The sequence below is a fragment of the Zalophus californianus genome, chromosome 2 (assembly GCF_009762305.2).
Source record: "Zalophus californianus isolate mZalCal1 chromosome 2, mZalCal1.pri.v2, whole genome shotgun sequence".
NCBI classification, from domain to species: domain Eukaryota; kingdom Metazoa; phylum Chordata; class Mammalia; order Carnivora; family Otariidae; genus Zalophus; species Zalophus californianus.
The window spans coordinates 193,339,165-193,352,995 of record NC_045596.1 but is presented as its reverse complement, the minus strand read 5'-3'; the positions used below and the strand labels follow the sequence as shown (position 1 = coordinate 193,352,995).

The 13,831-nt window shown below is 40.4% G+C and overlaps 1 pseudogene; it reads right to left on the bottom strand.

The window, feature by feature from the left end:
- Positions 1-11,655: 11,655 nt before the first annotated feature.
- LOC113924535 lies at positions 11,656-13,516 on the bottom strand (annotated as a pseudogene).
- Between the last annotated feature and the right edge of the window lie 315 nt (positions 13,517-13,831).

The following is a 13,831-nucleotide window of genomic DNA, read 5'->3' as shown; positions in this document are numbered from 1 at the left end:
GCATTGAATGTGTAGATTGCTCTAGGTAGCATTGACATCTTCACAATGTTTGTTCTTCCAATCCATGAGCATGGAATGTTTTTCCATTTCTTTGTGTCTTCTTCAGTTTCTTTCATGAGTATTTTATAGTTTTCTGAATACAGATCCTTTGCCTCTTTGGTTAAATTTATTCCTAGGTATCGTATGGTTTTGGGTGCAATTGTAAATGGGATCGATTCCTTGATTTCTCTCTCTTTTGTCTTGTTGTTGGTGTATAGGAATGCCACTGATTTCTGTGCATTGATTTTATATCCTGCTACTTTACTGAATTCCTGTATGAGTTCTAGGAGTTTTGGGGTGGAGTCTTTTGGGTTTTCCCCATACAGTATCATATCATCTGCAAAGAGTGAGAGTTTGACTTCCTCTTTGCCGATTTGGATGCCTTTGATTTCTCTTTGTTGTCTGATTGCTTTGGCTAGGACTTCTAGTACTATGTTGAATAGCAGTGGTGATAGTGGACATCCCTGCCGCATTCCTGACCTTAGGGGAAAAGCTCTCAGCTTTTCCCCATTGAGAATGATATTCGCTGTAGATTTTTCATAGATGGCTTTTATGATATTGAGGTATGTACCCTCTATCCCTATACTCTGAAGAGTTTTGATCAAGAAAGGATTCTCTACATTGTCAAATGCTTTTTCTGCATCTATTGAGAGGATAATATGATTCTTGTTCTTTCTTTTGTTAATGAATTGCATCACGTTGATTGATTTGTGGATGTTGAACCAGCCTTGCAGCCCAGGGATAAATCCCACTTGGTCATGGTGAATAATCCTTTTAATGTATTGTTGGATCCTATTGGCTAGTATTTTGGTGAGAATTTTTGCATCCATGTTCATCAAGGATATTGGTCTGTAGTTCTCCTTTTTGATGGGGTCTTTGTTTGGTTTGGGGATCAAGGTAATGGTGGCCTCATAAAATGAGTTTGGAAGTTTTCCTTCCATTTCTATTTTTTGGAACAATTTCAGGAGAATAGGTATTAATTCTTCTTTAAATGTCTGATAGAATTCCCCTGGGAAGCCATCTGGCCCTGGGCTTTTGTTTGTTGGGAGATTTTTGATGACTGCTTCAATTTCCTTAGTGGTTATAGGTCTGTTCATGTTTTCTATTTCTTCCTGGTTCAATTTTGGTAGTTGATACATCTCTAGGAATGCACCCATTTCTTCCAGGTTATCTAATTTGCTGGCATAGAGTTGCTCATAATATGTTCTTATAATTGTTTGTATTTCTTTGGTGTTGGTTGTGATCTCTCCTTTTTCATTCATGATTTTGTTGATTTGGGTCATTTCTCTTTTCTTTTGGATAAGTCTGGCCAGGGGTTTATCAATCTTGTTAATTCTTTCAAAGAACCAGCTCCTAGTTTTGTTTGTCTGTTCTACTGTTCTTTTGGTTTCTATTTCATTGATTTCTGCTCTGATCTTTATCATTTCTCTTCTCCTGCTGGGTTTAGGCTTTATTTGCTGTTCTTTCTCCAGCTCCTTTAGGTGTAGGGTTAGGTTGAGTATTTGAGACCTTTCTTGTTTCTTGAGAAAGGCTTGTATTGCTATATACTTTCCTCTCAGGACTGCCTTTGCTGTATCCCCAAGATTTTGATCAGTTGTGTTTTCATTTTCATTGGTTTACATGAATTTTTTTAAATCTTCTTTAATTTCCTGGTTGACGCATTCATTCCTTAGTAGGATGCTCTTTAGCCTCCATGTATTTGAGTTCTTTCCAATTTTCCTGTTGTGATTGAGTTCTAGTTTCAAAGCATTGTGGTCTGAAAATATGCAGGGAATAATCCCAATCTTTTGGTACCGGTTGAGACCTGATTTGTGACCTAGGATGTGATCAATTTTGGAGAATGTTCCATGGGCACTAGAGAAGAATGTGTATTCCATTGCTTTGGGATGGATTGTTCTGAATATGTCTGTGAAGTCCATTTGGTCCAGTGTGTCATTTAAAGTCTTTATTTCCTTGTTGATGTTTTGCTTAGATGATCTGTCCATTTCAGTCAGGGGGGTGTTAAGGTCCCCCACCATTATTGTATTGCTGTCAAGGTGTTTCTTCACTTTTGTTATTAATTGCCTTATATAATTGGCTGCTCCCATGTTAGGGGCATAGATATTTACAATTGTAGATCTTCTTGTTGGATAGACACTTTAAGTAGGATATAGTGTCCTTCCTCATCTCTTATTACAGTCTTTGGTTTAAAATCTAATTTGTCTGATATAAGGATTGCCACCCCAGCTTTCTTTTGGTGTCCATTAGCATGGTAAATGGTTTTCCACCCCCTCACTTTCAATGTGGGGGTGTCTTTGGGTGTAAAATGAGTCTCTTACAGACAGCATATTGATGGGTCTTGTTTTTTAATCCAATCTGATAGCCTGTATGTTTTGATTGGGGCATTTAGCCCATTTACATTCAGGGTAATTATTGAAAGATATGAATTTAGTGCCATTGTATTGCCTGTAAGGTGACTGTTACTGTATATTGTCTCTGTTCCTTTCTGATCTGTGCTGCTTTTAGTCTCTCTCTTTGCTTAGAGGACCCCTTTCAATATTTCTTGGAGGGCTGGTTTCGTGTTTGCAAATTCCTTTAGTTTTTGTTTGTCCTGGAAACTTTTTATCTCTCTTTCATTTTTCAATGAGAGCCTAGGAGGATATAGTATTCTTGGCTGCATATTTTTCTCGTTTAGTTCTCTGAAGATATCATGCCAGTCCTTTCTGGCCTGCCAGGTCTCTCTGGATAGGTCCTTTGCCAATCTAATGTTTCTACCATTGTAGGTTACATATCTCTTCTCCCGAGCTGCTTTCAGGATTTTCTCTTTGTCTCTGAGACTCATAGGTTTTACTATTAGATGTCGGGGTGTGGACCTATTTTTATTGATTTTGAGAGGGGTTCTCTGTGCTTCCTGGATTTTGATGCCTGTTTCCTTCCTCACATTAGGGAAGTCCTCTGCTATTATTTGCTCCAATATACCTTCTGCCTCTCTCTCTCTCTCTTTCTTCTTCTTCTGGGATCCCAATTATTCTAATGTTGTTTCATCTTATCGTATCGCTTATCTCTTGAGTTCTGCCCTCGTGATCCTGTAGTTGTTTCTCTCTCTTTTTCTCAGCCTCTTTATTTTCCATCATTTGGTCTTATATATCGCTGATTCTTTCTTCTGCCTCATTTATCCTAGCAGTTAGTGCCCCCACATTTTATTGCACCTCATTGATAGCCTTTTTGATTTCGAATTTGTTAGATTTTAGTTCTTTTATTTCTCCAGAAAGGGTGTCTCTAAAAACTTCCATGCTTTTCTCAAGTCCAGCTGGTATCTTTAAAGTCATGATTCTTAACTCTAGGTCTGACATCATACTAATATCTGTATTGAGTAGGTCCCTGGCTGATGGTACTATCTCTTGTTCTTTTTGCTGAGGTGATTTTTTTTGTCTTGTCATTTTGTCCAGAGGAGAATAGATGAATGAGAGAACAAAACAGGTTAACAGGTTAACAAAACAGGTTAACCTGCTAACCTAACAGGTTAACAACGTCCCCAGCAAATATACTCTATACAAACCAGAAAAGACCTGAAACCAGGGGAAAAAGAAAGGGAAAGAAAGAAAAAAGAAAGAGAAAAGAAAGAAAGAAAAAAAATACCAAAAAGAAAAAGATTAAAAACAAAAACAGAACAATACAAAAAAACTCGAATATGATCAAATATGATCAGGCTAGCGCATAGATCAGTGACACAGACTAGATTTTGGGCGTATTTTGGTCTGTTAGAAGAAAGTGCCTCCTAAAATTTTAAAGCAAGAAAGACTTATATATGTACAAAATAAGGGTTGATACAATGAAGGGATGGAAGATGACTATAAAAATGAAAATTATAAAAGATTTTATAAAATGAATTGATACGATAAGAAGTTGTTTGAAAAAAGAAAGAAGATTTAAAAAAAAAGGGGAGAGAATGTGATCAGGCAGGAGACTAGAACAAAGCCATACACTACTGATTTAGGATATATTTTGATCTGTTAGAAGAAACTGTATCTCAAAATTTTAAAGAGAGAACAACTTATATATATATATATATATATATATATATATATATATATATATATATATATATATATATGCCAAAAATAGGGGTAACTACTATGAAAGGATAAAATATGACTCTAAAAATGAAAAATAAAAAATGTTTTTTTAAAAAAAGGGATTGATAAGGTGTTGGTTCAAAAAGGGAAAAAGAGAAATTAAAAAAAAAAAGTTGAAAAAATTAACTTTGAAAAACTAATGAATCATGGTAAAAAAAGCCATGAATGCTATGTGCAGTATTCCCCTAGCGCTGGAGTTCTCCCATTCTCCTTGATCGGTAAACTTGGTCTTGGCTTGCTGGCTGTTCCTGCTGATCTTCTGGGGGAGGGGCCTGTTGCCGTGGTTCCCAAATGTCTTTGCTGGAGGCGGAATTGCCCCGCCCTTGTCGGGCCGGGCTAAGCAAGCTGTCGGGTTTGCTCTCAGGAGCTTTTGTTCCCTACAAGCTCTCGGTACAGCTCTGGAGGACGACAGTGAAGATGGTGGCCTCCCAGTCTCCGCCCCAGAGGAGGCAAGAACTCAGGGCTCCGCTCCTCAGTGCGCCCCCAGAGAAAAGCAGTCACTCCCGTCTCCTCGGTCTCTGGCAGCACTCCGTGCTCACCCGGCCTGTGACCGAGCATTTCTATCTCCGGCACCTGACCCCGTGTGGAGTCTCCAAACCCAGCAGATCCCTGCGGTGCGCTCCTGCGCTGCTCCTCCCAGGGGAGGAAGGGGAGTCTCCCCGGCTCTGCCGCTTGTTGGATCCCTGCTGGAGGAGCAGTGGCCCGACTGGGCCGCGGTTCACAGTCTATGGCAACCCCGAGCTGAGAGCCTGCGCCTCGGCTCCTCTCTGCAGCCGGCTTCCCCGCTCCGATCCCTGGGAGCTCTGCCGCACTCAGGCACCCCCTGTCTTTCTGTGACCCCGAGGGTCCTGAGACCACACTGTCCCGCGAGGTTTCCACCCCCCGCTTAGCCACTGCAGCGATGTCCCTCAGCGGAGCCGACTCCTTAAAGGTCCGATTTTGTGCTCCGCGGCTCTAGTACTTGCCAGAAGCGGCCGACGGAGGCCCCCTCCTCTGCCGTCTATCCTCCCGAATATCGCCTCGGATTCACTTCTCTGCACATCCTACCTTCCAGTAAGTGGTCGCTTTTCTGTTCAGAGAGTTGTTGCTACTCTCCTTTTCGATCTCCCATTGAGTTTGTAGGTGTTCAGAATGGTTTGATCCCTATTCAGCTGAATTCCTGAGACCAGACGAAACCTAGGTCTCCTACTCCTCCGCCATCTTGCTCTGCCCCCCCGTTCAGAGCATTTTACATGTAAGGTCATGCCATCTGTAAATGTTACACATGCAAGAAAAGTCCCTTTTAGAATTCAGTTAAGTGCTGGATAAAAAAAAAAAAAATAAAGTAGTATTTCTATATATTAATAGTTTGAAAAGGAAATGAAGGACACCATTCCATTTATAGTATCAAAAAGAATGCTTAGGCATAACTTAAGCAAGGAGGCAAAAAAAACTTGCATGCTGAAATACGAAAACCTTATTGAAAGAAATTAAGAATTATACAAAGGAAAGGAATCTTATATTAATGGATTGCAAGAATATTGTTGAGTTGTCAATACTACCCAAAGTGATCAACAGATTCAAGGCAAGCTCTATCAAAATCCCAAGGGCTTTTGACAAACAGAATAACCTATCCAAAATTCCACATGGAATCTCAAGGCACCCTGAATAGTGACAATAATCTTGTAAATGAACAAAATTGAAGGTCTCACATTTTTTGATGGCAAAACTTGCCAAGTGTACAGCTAAAGAAATGAAAACAAACAAGCAAACAGCTGTTAGTTCAAGCAGTGTAGTATGTCATAAAGAGACACGTAGAATAGCCCAAAAATGAAACGTCATATATATATGGTCAACTGATTTGACTAGGTTCATCATTCAACAAGTGATAGGAAAATTGGATATCCACATGAAAAATAGTAATTAAGTTGGACCCTTACCTTATACCACATATTCAAACATTACCTTAAAATGGAACAAAGACCTTGATTTAAGAGCTAATACCATATAACTCTTTAGAACATAGGGGAAAAGCTTCAAGACAGATTTTTTACGGATTTCTTGGATAGGACCAAAAGCATAGTCAACAAAAATATGTAGATTGAACATTATAGATTTTTTTGTATGTGACACACACTAGTAACATAATGAAAAGGTAACCTACATAATGGAAGAAAATATTTGCAAATCACATGTCTGATAGTTTATATATTCTTGATATTAATTCCTTGTAACTCAAACAAAAATGAGTATCTGATTTAAAAAATGGGCAAAGGAATTAGATAGGCATTTCTCCTAAGTAGATATACAGATGGCCAATACATGAAATACCATATGACCCAGCGATTCAACTTCTGAATATATATCCCCAAAATACCCGAAAGCAGACACTTTCATTTTCGTTTGTGCATCCTTGTTTGTAATAGCATTATTCACAATAGCAAAAGGTAGAAGCAAATGAGGTATCCAATGACAGGTAATGGATAAACAAGGGAAAAACAAATGTGGTATATACACATAATGAATGTTACTCTGACTTAAGGGAAATTGTGCATGCTAGGACATAGTTGAAACTTGAAGACATTATGCTAACAGATATAAGCCAGTAACAAAAGTACAAATGTTGCATGATCCCACATATGGAGGTACCTAGTGTAAATTCAAAGAAATAGAAAGTGCGACAGTGGTTGCCAGGGGCTGGGGTGTCAAGGATAAACACAGCCAGACAATAGTTAATGTGGTATAAACAAATTTTGTTCAGCAACTACTGAAAGAAAGATAAAGAGTGGAGTTTCATTCCAGTTTGTGTGGAGGTGACGTGGGGGATATAGAGGGAGGATGAGAGAGGTGGCAGTAGAGGAGGTTCAATAGAGGGTGAGAAGTGAACAAGTACAAAGTCAGTCAATATCAATGTGATTAGGCCAGTTCTGTTACCAAGACAAGAAGGATAAAGTCTTGTTCTCCCAAAGATTTAATTTCAAAGGAATGGCTCTCAGGTCTTCAAGACCGAGCCTCTGAGTTGCAAAAGATACTTACCTATTCAAAATTGTGAGCCTTTTTCAGTGAAAGCTTGGAAGAAAAGAAGGTGAGGGAAAATCATTAGGTGTTGACTAGAATAAATAGTAAAATTTCCTGGAAATGCTGAGCTTTTACAGGGAGACATTTTTGGGGGGATGCAGAGTAGGGGAGAGGAGGAGGGCTGGATCATCCTGTGGACAAAGCATTATGCTGCCAGAAGTCACGATAGAGGTAGGTCAGGTCTCTCGATGAAGGGGCTTGGAGGGAGTTCTACTGAAAGTTCTGTAGTTCTCAGGGGGAAGGAAAAAAGGGATGCAACATTCTCCTGGATAGATCACACATTAGGCCCCAATATAAGTCTCAATTAAATTAAAAGGACTGAAATCCTATCAAGTATCTTTTCTAATCACAATAATATTGAACAAGGCATGTATCCCAAGCAAAACTGGAGGAAAAAAAAAAGTTGAGACAGCAACGTGTTATTAAAACAAGGCATCAAGGAAGAAAATTAAGAAAATACATGGAGCCAAAATTGAAAACAAAATGTTCCAAAATCTTTGTGAGGCAGTAAAAGCAGTTCTAAGGGGAATTCATTTTTAAACGGGTAAAGCATTTTGCAAGATCAAGTTTTGTGGATGGGTGGTAGTGATGGTTTGATGAATACACAACAATGTGGATGTACTTAATGACACAAAACAGTTTAAAATAGTGACAGTGGGCCATTTTGTGTTATGTATACTTTACTACAGTAAGATTTTAAAGTAAAGAGGTCATTAATGTTTACTTACATATTTATGCTTCCTGGTGTTCTGTTTTGTGAATACTGAAGATCCTTTTATATCAGGTATTTTTTTTTCTTTCTTCTAGAAGAGATTAACATTTCTTATAGTTCAGACCTATTGACCCAGCTATTTACCCCCCCCCAAACACTCATTTGAGTTCTAGGCTTGCTTAGTATAAAATTATAGATTGGCATTTTTTCAATAAATCACAAAAGTCATTGTCCTTTCCCTTAAATATTTTCTGAAAAGTCTGTCTTTCTCACTTTTGCTCCTCTATAATTTTTCCCAGCTGCTTTAAAGAATTTACCTTCATCACTTGATCTGTAACTTGGAGATGTTCTGTTTAATATTTTTCAATTTTTTTCTGTGGATTTGTAGTTATCCTCATGTTTAGCCAATTTTCAGCCGCTAATATTTTATACCCCCTCTCCGCTGAGAAACTAATTTCACACATTTTAGAAGACTGTTCTAATTCTCCATGAGAAATTAAATACCTTGCAATAAGGTAGAAGCAAGTATGATAAAAAGTGACTTAACCTAAGAGGATCTTAGGGGGAGAATTTTGTCCTGGAGTTAAATGTTCAGGGCCAGTTTAGCCTGTAGTCTTATGTAATAGGATTGGAAAGGAGACGATCACCTGGAATAAGTAATAGATAAAAACCCAGATGACCATGGGAAAAACCTTCTGAGAAATCTACAATTTCTAATTCAAGAAGAGATAAAATTAGAAAAATTGACCTTTTGGAGGGAAAAATGGTATTTTGAAAAGCAAGTTATGTAATCATTTCAAAAAGAAGGCAGTGATCCACTGTGTTAGTGAAAGTCAAGAACGAGGACAAAAATTGGTGCATTTGACAAGATGAAGATAACTGGCATTGACAGTGCTTTCAACAGAGGTGGGAAAAAGGCCATTTGGAATGGATCAAAAAAAAAAGAATGAGTAACAATAGTACTACTGATAATTCATTCAACAAGTTTTGTTACTAAGTAGAGAGTTTGGCAGTATTTATGGGAAATGTAAGCAAACGTTTGTGCATGTATGTAACTTAGTCCTTATCTGTTTATGGAACTATAATACCACGTTCAACTTCATCTTGCTTTTTTTCATTCAAGAGCTTGCATTTTATACTATTTATATAAATAAAAATGTATTTAATCAATTCTTTTAACTGAATAGTATTCTATTTTTCAATTGTGTGGCATAGGTATTGCTTTTCATAATTTAATTTTTCTTCCCTCATTTGCTACTACAGATACTGGTAGAGTGAACATATTTCTACATGTCATTTTTATCAACAAAGATTTTACATATAGATTTGAAGTAGCTGAATCAGGTTATATTTTAAATTTTATTAGATATTGCCAATTTTTCTTATAAAGTGTCTATAATTCTCATCTCTCCCAGTAATATAGGACAGTGCATTTTTCTATCATTGTTATTGTCAGACTTGGATTTTTGCTAATGAACTTTTCCTGCCCCCCAAATTTCAGTTTCTAAATATGTGATTAACTTGAGGATTGTTTCAGATGCATCATTTTATTTTCCTCACAGTGAATTCCTATTAGATCTTTTATTCACCTTTGAGTGGTTCTTAATTTTATGGGAAGATAAAATTGATGGCAGAGGTCTTAGATACTTACATAATAGTTTATAAAATAATTGAGGCAACCGTTCTGTGTATCAGGCTTAGACTGAACCAGTGCTTCATGAAGAGAAGAATGTCGTGTTGAAAAAATCAAGCTCCCTAAGGCTAAGCCAGCCAAAATTTGTTTTAACAGAGAGGGCATAGCCTAGGGTAAGGATGGAGTCTAGCCATTTTATAGGTCATGGTAAGAAAAGCAGGATGTAGCAGGCAGGCCAGCTGGGGAGAAATAAGCTTTAACACCAACTCAGGCCACACCCCAAACCAATTAAACCAATCTCTGGTGCTAAGAATAAGGTGCCCATAGATTTTAAAATCTCTCCACTTGATTTCTCTCAACCTGCAGTCAAAGCTGAGAAACTGTCCTAGACCCAGAATCTGAGCCTTGTAGTCTCACCTTTTAAGAAAGTACCTTGAAACAAATACTTTCAAGAATTTCCATCTACCTTCATTTAAAAATATTTAAAAGGATTGTTTCCTCTATCCTTCCTCTTACATTTAGAACAAAATATTCAAAATAGTTTTAAATATAGCATTTTTCCTCTAAACCGTGCCTTTCCAATTATAACCATTGCAAAAGCTTGTTTCATGTGAGTGTTTCATTATCACTAAAGTGATTCAACCTGCAGTGTTTGTCTCAAAATCATTAGTCTGAACACATTCAGCTCTTTCAAATAACTTGCAAGGCAGCAAAAAAATACACTACAATCCTTTGAGCAGTTCTTCCTAAAAGGTAGTTGTTACTGTAAATAACTTTCACTGTCTAGAATGATGTGGCTATGTGTTAATTTTAACTTCACTTCTCTAAACATAAACTATCCCACCTTCTCCTTCCTAAGTCTCAAGTGGCCTCTAAGTATAAATGTGCTTATGGAGATTGTAGGAAAAAAACCCAAAACAACAACTTCCCTTCCTCTTTCTAGCTGCAGTTAAAACAGAACTTTATGTTTACCTCATTAGAAATGATGAGTTTGCCCTGGGTCATTCCATGGCTAGCTCAGCGAGACCCTTGTAACCAACAGCACATATTTTAAAAAATGAATAGTTAAAAGCAATATGGTTGTTATACTGCCAGTTGTCTGATGGCAGGGAAGATAGAGGTCCTTTCCTCTAAACCTACAGGGAGGAAAGATGGGGGAATATATGGTCACTGAATCTCAAAGAAACCTCCAATTAAAGGGGCCATAATAGTGAGCAGCTTCAGGGAAACTGGATCAGGAATACAGTCTTAGGTTCAAGGTGACTCTATAGACTTCTGCAGAGAATTTGTGGATCTTCACCCAAGACATCTAACATACCCATAGCAGATTCCTATGGCTGCTACAAATTGGCACAGTCCCCCCCTTTTTTTAAAGATTGATTTATTTATTTGAGAGAACGAGAATATGAGAGAGAGAGTACATGAGAGGGGGGAGGCTCAGAGGGAGAAGCAGACTCCCCGCTGAGCAGGGAGCCGGGTGTGGGACTCGATCCCGGGACTCCGGGATCATAGGACCTGAGCCGAAGGCAGTCGCTCAACTGACTGAGCCACCCAGGCGTCCCGGTCCCCCCCTTTTTTAAAGTTATTTCATTGTAGAGGAAAAAATATCCTGAAATTTTTGTTAGATAACAATACTCCCTGACAAAATCATTCTTCAGGGTTTTCAAGCCGCACCATCTGGTTAGACATGGTGAACTGTCCTTCACTGTGTAATAAGCATCATTAATATTGCCATAAACCACAGGAAAACAAAGATTTTCTAAGTGGCTTCCAAATTTCTTCATAGATGCCCTTAATAATTCCAAAGGTAAATGATAAACAAGTTGGCAGAGGAGTTAGAAGGATAGTGGAGAGAAAAAAAAATGTTAACAACTGGTCAATCTATGTGTTCATGTTACCATTCTTTCAACTTAATGTTTTAGCTGCAGACAGACTGAAAAGTTGTCTTAGCATAATCATACTATTTTCCACATTTGCCTAAGGAAAAAAATATAGCCAGTTATTTCTTTTCAAACCAGAAATAGAAAAATCACTTCTCCCCCAGGTAATACTTTCAATTCTGTCTAAAAAAGCTTCTAGAGCTTTCTGGAAAGTTTAAATTAAGCGGCTACAGTACACAAAGATGGTTTTATAGTTCTTGGTGGGGAAGTGTTGGAGTCAAGTTCTAATGGAAGGTCTGTGATGGTCACTGCCCTAGCCACAATGGTCACGTGGCTGAAGGGGGGAATCCTTGCTGTGTGGATAAAATCCTTTCTGGCAACAAGAAGAAATCTCTTTTAGTCCATGGTCAGTTAAATAATCCAGCTTCCTGGAACTCGGAGGGAGCAAACAATGGGTACGGACTCTGGCAACATCGTCTGGTACGAGCAAGGAGCGTGTGGGTCAACAGTGAAGAGCAAGGAGCTCTGTGAGGATGAGTATGCATCCAGCCCAGTCTGCGGAGAACCTGCTGATCCTGTAGGAGGAAAAGCTCTTCGTCGTTGCCGTGACCAGACCCTGCACTTTGCTTGGCGATGACAACATGTGTCATGGTAAATTCATTCCTCATCCCACATGTCTCTACCCCCTCCTCCCCCAGCAGGGTTGGCACCCGCGAACAGAGCCACCACGTGGAACAGTCCGGTGACTGTAGGAGTACTTTCTGAGTTGCTCAGTGCTCCTGGGTTCCAGGAGCTGTCCAACACGGGCGGCTATGCGGGTGCGACAGGTGCCGTCGGGAACATGATGGGGGAGGGCTTCTCCGAGTCAGGCACCAGAGGGGCCGCGCAGGCCAGGGTCCGCCTTCCCAAACCCCCGCACAGTTTCCAGTCGCTCCTTTTCCAGCTCCTGGTTCCGGATCATCTCCTCAAAGGCCTGGGCTTCTGCTGTGCCGCCCTCTGCAGCTGCTTCTCCAGCTCCTGCCTGCTGGATGGCCACGTTCCGGGCAAGGTCTTCCGCTTCCCTCTTCTTTTCATTATGTTCTATATATTCTTTGGTATATTGTTTTAATAGCTCCGCCTTCAGCTCTTCTGCTTTGGGAAGTGAAGTCTCCTTCACCTTTATTGTGTCTTTCTTTGCAGGAATGACAGCTGATTTGTAATCTCCATGTTTGGTCGTTTCTCGAAAAAGAGCAGGCTCTACTTTGTTATAGAGGATGAAGGCATGTTCCATGTAGCCTTCCTCAGAGTAAATGGATGCCGTTTGGATAAGCTCGACTCCAGAGCCGAAGTACCGTCAGGGTGGCACGTGTTTGTCTACACTGTGCTACCTACCCCTCTGGGAGAGCGCCCTCACCCGGGCATCAGGCGGAAGGCTCACCTCTCCATGGTCAGACTTCGGGACCAGGCAGTTCTGTCCCCGTGGACAACCCTCGGACCACAGTCCCTTAAGATAACAAAGATGAGTTAATTTACCGCCAGGAATCTGAAGTCAAGTCTGCCCCCCGGAGACTGTAGGGAAGAACTCCTCGCTCCCCTTTCTCAGCGTCTCTAGGCTGCCTGTTGTTTCTTGGCTCCCGACCCGGGCTTCAAAGCACCCGAAACTCCCGATTCCACCATCACCCCACCTGCTACTGCTCCGAGCTGCCTGCCCCCTTTTATAAGGACCTGGGATTACATTGAACCCACCTGGATAATCCAGGCAAATCTCCCCATCGGAAGATGCTTGACTTAATCAGACCTGCAAGCCTCCTTTTACCAGGCAGAGGATTCACAGATTCCGGGATTGGGGTGTGGAGGTCTTTGGGGGTCACTGTTAAGACGACCACGATTCCCGTCACGAAGTTACACTTAGTGTGGGACTTTTCTGCTTGAAATCAGCTCAGGGATTACACAAGAAAGGCGGGCCACTTCCGGTGACTTCTAACACCAGCTGAGATGGAGGAGGGGCAGAGACGATTCGATTTGTACATTTTCTCACAAAACATAAGAGATACAGAGCAGTGACTAAGAAAAATGGAACTAAAGATCTTGCCTTGATCATCGCAGCTTACAAATACGTGCATTCATGCAACGCTTTCTACGTGTCAATCACTGCGTGAGGCGCTTCATATGCGCTGCCTCCTTTAACACTCGCACGGAGGGTTCTTGGCTACCAAAGAATAAACCGAACCAGAGTTTAAGTAATGTGGCCACAGTCTTAAAGCCAGGGGGTGGCAAGGCTGGGACTCTCGTCCTTGCCCACCAGAGCCACGTGATTGCCGCTGCACGTGAAGCTGTGGAAGGCACGAGGAACGGTGGACCGAGCCCCACAGCAGGACGCAGCAAACCTGCGCTCCTGCCCGAGCCCAGCTGCGCC